The following is a 6,910-nucleotide window of genomic DNA, read 5'->3' as shown; positions in this document are numbered from 1 at the left end:
CTTGAGTTTTCAGATTGTTTCCTGAGAGATGACACTGACTGGGTTGATGATGGAGATGGGGAGAATGGGGTGATTGTAATTTAAATATTTATTATTTGTGTAATTAGAGTATCTCCATAAAGTTGTTCTCAGATCCTATTAGGAGGTAATTCCATGAAGGCAAGGATGGGGTTCTTTTAGTTCACATTTGTAGCCTCAGTGCCAAAACAGTCCTTAGCACATCGTAAACACTCAATATTTGGTGAATGAATGCACACATAAATGAATGAACAATTAGATGAATGAATAGTGGAGGACAGGGCAGGAAGAAATAGGAAGGACTGGGAAGGCATTTCTGCTGGCTCTTGGAGTGAATGTCAGAACGGATATGTTTACATTTGGGGCATGGTACAGGAAATAAAGCATTAAAAAGCCTTGAGATACTGAATCAAAATTCTGTCCACTTCACATATTTTATTGGAGATGGTCCTTGCTCATCACTGCAGGACTCTGCATAAAAGTCAAAATCGTGTGTTTACTCATCTCATAGGCCTTGGAGTCAGCTGGACGTGGCTTTACATGTCATAGCTCTGGGGCAAGTTACCTAACCTTCATCCCCAGCCCCGTTATTTTTGAAACTGGAAACTGATGATTATCTGACAACATGTCTGTGAGGGTTAAAAATGAAGTGGCCAGAATCATTTCATATAGATGCTCAATGAAGCCTTTCTCTTTCTTTATAGCACTTGCTGTTCTTCCTGCCCTTCCCCACCGGCTGCTCACTCATCATCAGCCAATTCTATTTCCAATTCAGTCCATATTTTCTTTGTTAATGGAAAAAGTAAACTATTTAAATAAATGATGACAATTATAGCACATTTGAATTTTCAAGAGAATCCTGGCAAATAAATTCTGGATGAAATGGATAATTTCAAAGACTAAAGCCAGTCAGAACAAATAACACAAGACAAATAATATGAGCAATTATTTGCAATAAGGAACTGAAAGTCTCAAGTTGTTCTTTCAGAGTACACTTGAGTTCTTATTAGTCATAACTTTATATTTATACAATCAACATAAATGAGGGTTTCAAAAGATTTTATCAGCATTAATCATCTTCACAATTGGTGCTATTTTATCCCATTTTCAGACATAGAAGGTATCTAAAGTTACAAAAGAAATAAAGCATTCTTTTGGCTTCCAAGTTTGATAGATTTTTTTTTTCAGGGAAATCTCTGGGGTTTATTTAAAACAATTCTTTGAGTGAAATTAAACATTAATTACCAAATTATTATTTCATGTTTTAGCCACACAGATGAATGCACTTTTGCACACAGATTTATAAACTTTTTAAAAAGCAATAGCTCGACTGTTATACAGCACAGTAGTTGTCTTTCATAAGTATGAACCAATATAAGATGAACAAGCTTTATTCATCAGTACATCCTTACATTTATCTTAATTGACTAAAAGTATCCCTTGATTCTTCTGCATATTGATCAAAATATTGTGACAATGACATAGGGAAGGAAATTATCCTATTTAAAATACTGGTAAAAACAAAGTTACTCTGAACCAAGCTTTATTAGATATGTCAAATAATCATCCATTTTTTAAAAACTATATTTTCCTTTAAAATGCCAAGAAGATATAATTAATTCACTACATGTTCTGATTAAACTAGTAATAACTATAATAAATATTTGAAGGTAGAATAATAATCTAGATCTCTTTATAAAATTATCTCTGTTTATTACATTTGTGAGTAAAAACAATCTAGTTTAAGTGAAAGGTAAATAAAACGCAAGTTATAAAATAAGTAAAGGGCAATGCTTCACTTGAGATTTTAGATTTCTTCTTCTGTCAAGACTCAGACCTGAGACTGAAATACCTTTTTACTCAGGGAGAAGTAGGAGTCATAAAGTGCTTTTGTCTAATCACTGGTATATCAGGGCTTTTCTGCAGGATTGGAGGGGCAGTGTCCCCCAGAGACAGCCTGTCCTGTGGCTATCACCACAGTTCACTGTGTGCTTCCTGAGAGTACCTGGGATGTAAAGTGTTTAATCACTATGCCTACTCTATTCTTTTTCTCTTCAAATAAAGTCAGTTGTGAGTGAAAAGCTATTTCTTGGCATTTCTTAAATTTAACTCATTGTGTGCCTTCGAAAATGACAAAGCCTATTCTTCTCATAGGTAAAACTTCTCTAAGAAAGTACTTTCTCTCCAGCTGTGAAACTGATTGATGTTTTTAAAACCCCTGAGGAATTTCTGCTGGCAGATAAGGGTGCATTTTCAAAGAAGAAATAGATGTGGCATGTGTTCTTATGTAAAGAAATATTCTTGATTTCTACTTGAAGGAGCAGTGTAACTGCCCATGAGGTACTGAAAAATCAGTGCAATTAATCAACATTTAAAAACTGATTTTACTGGGCTTCCCTGGTGGCGCAGTGGTTGAGAATCTGCCTGCTAATGTAGGGAACACGGGTTTGAGCCCTGGTTTGGGAAGATCCCACATGCCGCGGAGCAACTAGGCCCGTGAGCCACAACTACTGAGCCTGCGCGTCTGGAGCCTGTGCTCTGCAACAAGAGAGGCCGCGATAGTGAGAGGCCCGCGCACCGCGATGAAGAGTGGCCCCCACTTGCCACAACTAGAGAAAGCCCTCGCACAGAAACGAAGACCCAACACAGCCAAAAATAAATAAATAAACAAATGTGGGGTTTAAAAAAAAAAAACACTGATTTTACTAATGCTTAAATATTTTAAAAATTAAATTAAATTAATAAAAATATTGGTATATTTTTAGACTACTGTAACACTGCAGAGATGGCCCAGCTATGAATGACCAAAATGCTGTATTTTTTTGGAGGTTGTTCAGAGCCAGAAAAGTCATTAAGAAGCTATTTAGTAGGGATTAAATACATGGGAATATCTCTATGCATACTTTGAAATATCTGTCTTATTGGAAGAAAGAAGAAGGAATACAAAGGAGAAGAAAGAAAGGAGTAAAAAAAAAAATCAGATTTCTTACTTCTGATTTTAAGGAGGTATTGCTGTCACCTGAGCTGTCCGTTTATAATTGTGGCATTCTTCAATAATCCGAGGTAGGTGAGAGCTTTAGGGACTTCTCACACAAATTTTAAACTAGGTTGTATATTATAATAAAAGCAATTTTCAGACAAATTTTGCCATAATTAAATACTTATTAGCAGGCAAACGTAAAAATACTAAACAACCTATTCTTTCCGACTTGCTTAAGTTCCACTTTATCCTTAAGGAACTGTGATAAGTACTTTGCACGGAACTTTTATTGGAGGCAGATGCTCCAATGTTCTAACAAGATCAGGTAATCATTTAATCAGATGGGGAACAGAATTCTCATGCCTAAATGAACTAACAATAACAACTATAATAAATATTTCAAGATAAAATTATAATGGAGATTTTTTAAATGAACTGATCTCTATGCTTATTAAGTTGGTGAATAAAAACAATCTAGTTGAAATGAAAGGTAAATAAAACACAATTGTAAGCTAAGTAAAAGGCAGAGCAGAAGAGAGTCCTTGGAGACGAGATCTCCTTTTTTTTTTTTTTTTTTTGCGGTACGCGGGCCTCTCGCTGTTGTGGCCTCTCCCGTTGCGGAGCACAGGCTCCGGACGCGCAGGCTCAGCGGCCATGGCTCACGGGCCGAGCCGCTCCGCGGCATGTGGGATCTTCCCGGACCGGGGCACGAACCCGTGTGCCCTGCATCGGCAGGCGGACTCTCAACCACTGCGCCACCAGGGAAGCCCGAGATCTCCTTTCTAAACAATCTTTGAACACTGTTCAGGCAACAGGGAAGATACTTGTACATTACTTAGCAATCTAATTTAGGATTACAAGATTAGGACATCAGAGGTAACAAGAATTTTAAAGATATAAATTTCGTGGCCACAAACTTCCATATATACCATTTCCTAAAATCATTGATTCTTCTTTTCTCACCTGCCCTTCACTCATCCATATTATACATGGTGCATTGCCCTGAGGACATCAAATCTGGATATTTAACAGAGACAATTATAAAATAGCGTTTCAGGGAAGTGTCCTTTAAATATAAATTAATGCAACTGGCTTGTAACTTTTTTTATTTAAAAAAAATTTTATTGAAGTAGAGTTGAAAAAATATGGACCGCTTCACGAATTTGTGTGTCATCCTTGGGCAGGGTCTATGCTAATCCTCTCTGTATCTTTCCAATTTTAGCATATGCGTTACCGAAGTGGGCACTATAACTTTCTCCCTTAAAAATTTTTTTTGTAATATAGCTTTCTGGCTTTGGAATCAGTGCAATGCTTTCTCATTAGGTGAGGTGGCACGTGTCCTCCTTTCCTCTACTTTCTGAAAGATTTTGTATTAGAATGGTATTATTCCTTATGAAACATTTCATAGAATTTACTATTGAAGCCATCTGGGATGGAATCTCCTTGTGAAAGCCTTTTTACTTAATAAATTCCATTTTTGTAAGGAGACATTGGGCTATTCAGATTTTCCATTTTTTCATTGAAAGCTTGTTTTTCAGACTTATGGTGCATTTATAGTGCTTTTCTCTGGATTTCAGCCGTTTACTAATACATGCCCCTTCAAGGGTCTCTTTTGAATTCCTAGGGTGTTCTCCAAGGAGTCTCTATTTTGACTGATTGGAATGCACACTTGTCCAGCTCTGTGTGAGCTCTGTGAAATATGCAGTTTACACCGTCTTGGTTATTCTTTGAGCAGACTTGAAGATTTCTGGAGCCATTTTTCTGCATGGATCTCTCTTCTTCATTACAATGCCTTGCAGATTTCCAGCTACTTCTGCCTCCCAGAACTCTGAGCTCTCTCTCCTCCTCTCAGTAAGACTGCTTGCCACTGTTTTGGTTCCACTTCCCTGGGTCACAGGTCAAAAATGTTTCCAGGCAAAAAGCTGGAAGATAGTAGCACATACCAAGACAGATTATATCTTGTTTGTACGCATTAGTAGATTTTAAGTACACTTTTCTAATATTTACCTAAACCAGTTTTGGTTACTATTTGTCTAATAGAATGTTTTCACTTACTAAAAAGTTTCAGGTGTTCATATGTCTATGCTTTAGATCTTCTTCTTGTAAACAACATATATCTAGATTTTGTTCTTTTTTTTAAATCCAATCTGAAAATGTGTCTTGAATAGTGTTTAGAAAATTTACATTCAGATTAATTATTCGTATATTTGTATGTAATTTTAATATTTTGGTTTATTCTCTTTCCATGTTTTTTGTGTCTAATTAAAAACTTATTTTTACTTATTGTCTTTAACTCATCTCTCATTTCAAACAGGATGGTATACTTATTAACTTTCTCATCCCTTTGCCACACCCTCCCTCTTTCCTTTTTAGTTTGATGTGATCTAGATTTTAATTCTGGGGTAATATGTATATATTTTCTTTCTGTTATGCTCACTGTGATTTTAAAGAAAATAAACTTTACTGACATATTTAATTTCTTCTTCATATTTCTTGTAGCATCTCATAGATTTATTGAAAAATAAAAATGTTATTATTTAAAATGCTATTTAGGGACTTCCCTGGCCGTCCAGTGATTAAGACTTTGCCTTCCAATGCAGGGGGTGCGGGTTCAATCCCTGGTCGGGGAGCTAAGATCCCACATGCCTCTTGGCCAAAAAACCAAAACATAAAACAGAAACAATAGTGTAACAAATTCAATAAAGACTTTAAAAATGGTTCACATCAATAAAAAATCTTTAAAAAAATATATATATAAAATGCTATTTAAAAATATTATACAAAACAATTTTCAGTGCAAGTCTTTTTTGGAAAAAGCTACGGTTTTGAATTCATGTGAATATTTTTTATCATGCTGTAATACGTGAATTAGTTTGGTTGGGTCTAAGCATCTACGTCCAAATTTTTTTCTTTCAATATCTTCAAAATATTGTTCCATCTTCACACTGCTTCCAGGGATGTTGTTGAAAAATGTGTTGCTGATCTGATGATTTCCTTGATCTGCTCCTTCTTTCTGAAGCTTTTAGAAGTTTCTTGTCTTTGATACATTCTTTAATTCCCAGGTGTTTTCCCCACTAATTTGTCACTTTTAACAATCTATGAATGCTTGCAATATGACTTGTTTCATTTATTTTTTAATTCCAGGAAATACTTCTCTATTATTTAAAAGAAAAACCATTTTCTTCTTTCAATTTCTATTATGGTTCCTTGAGGTTCTATTATCTGTATTTTTTTATTCTACTTTAATTCTACTTTCCAGATAGCTTAACATTTAATGTTTTCTTATTCTTTATCTTTTAATTCTTCCTTCTGGATAGTTACACAAGTGGGTCTTCCAATTACTAATTTTTTCCCTCAGTTGTATCAATTTAAATCTGTATAACCATTGTGCTCTTTATGTTGACTATCTTATTTTTCAAATCATTTTCTGTTCTTTTGATGTTGTCTTACTCTACTTCACATTAAAAATATCTTATTTACATTTTAATATACTTTATTAGATTAATTTAAAATATTTGATTTTTTTTGTTCTGATGCTTCTATTTCTGAAGGACTTTTATGCAGTGTGTTCTTTTTCTTTGCAAATAATTATCTTCAAATAGATTGTTATTTTATTCTTCGAGGACATTTCCTCTGGGGGTTTCAGATATCCTGTCAGATAACGAGTATGGGAGGTCAGATCTCAGGTTATAAAGCCCTTTATGTTCCAAGGGAGGAGAATGGATACGGTCTTTGATTATAGAGGTCTAGAGACCAGAAAAACCACAAATAATCATTCTTCATTTGGGAAAACTTTTCTTACTAGAGTTTCAAGTTTTGTCTTTTGGGTATAAGTTGAATTAAGAGGGATGACTCCTTATGTTGTCCTATTAGCTATTAAAAGAGATGCAATAAAAATCTCCCAATATGATT

At 34.9% G+C, this 6,910-nt stretch overlaps 1 non-coding gene across 1 annotated transcript; it reads right to left on the bottom strand.

Annotated features, from left to right (window-relative positions):
• Window positions 1-4,137: 4,137 nt before the first annotated feature.
• On the bottom strand, window positions 4,138-4,242 carry LOC112064128 (U6 spliceosomal RNA). The gene has a single exon (XR_002891381.1). It is a non-coding gene; the product is annotated as a U6 spliceosomal RNA (small nuclear RNA).
• Window positions 4,243-6,910: the final 2,668 nt, after the last annotated feature.

This window comes from Physeter macrocephalus, chromosome 19 (genome assembly GCF_002837175.3).
Source record: "Physeter macrocephalus isolate SW-GA chromosome 19, ASM283717v5, whole genome shotgun sequence".
In the NCBI taxonomy this organism is placed as follows: domain Eukaryota; kingdom Metazoa; phylum Chordata; class Mammalia; order Artiodactyla; family Physeteridae; genus Physeter; species Physeter macrocephalus.
Note: the sequence above shows the minus strand (reverse complement) of the source record. Positions and strands in the feature narration are given on the sequence as shown.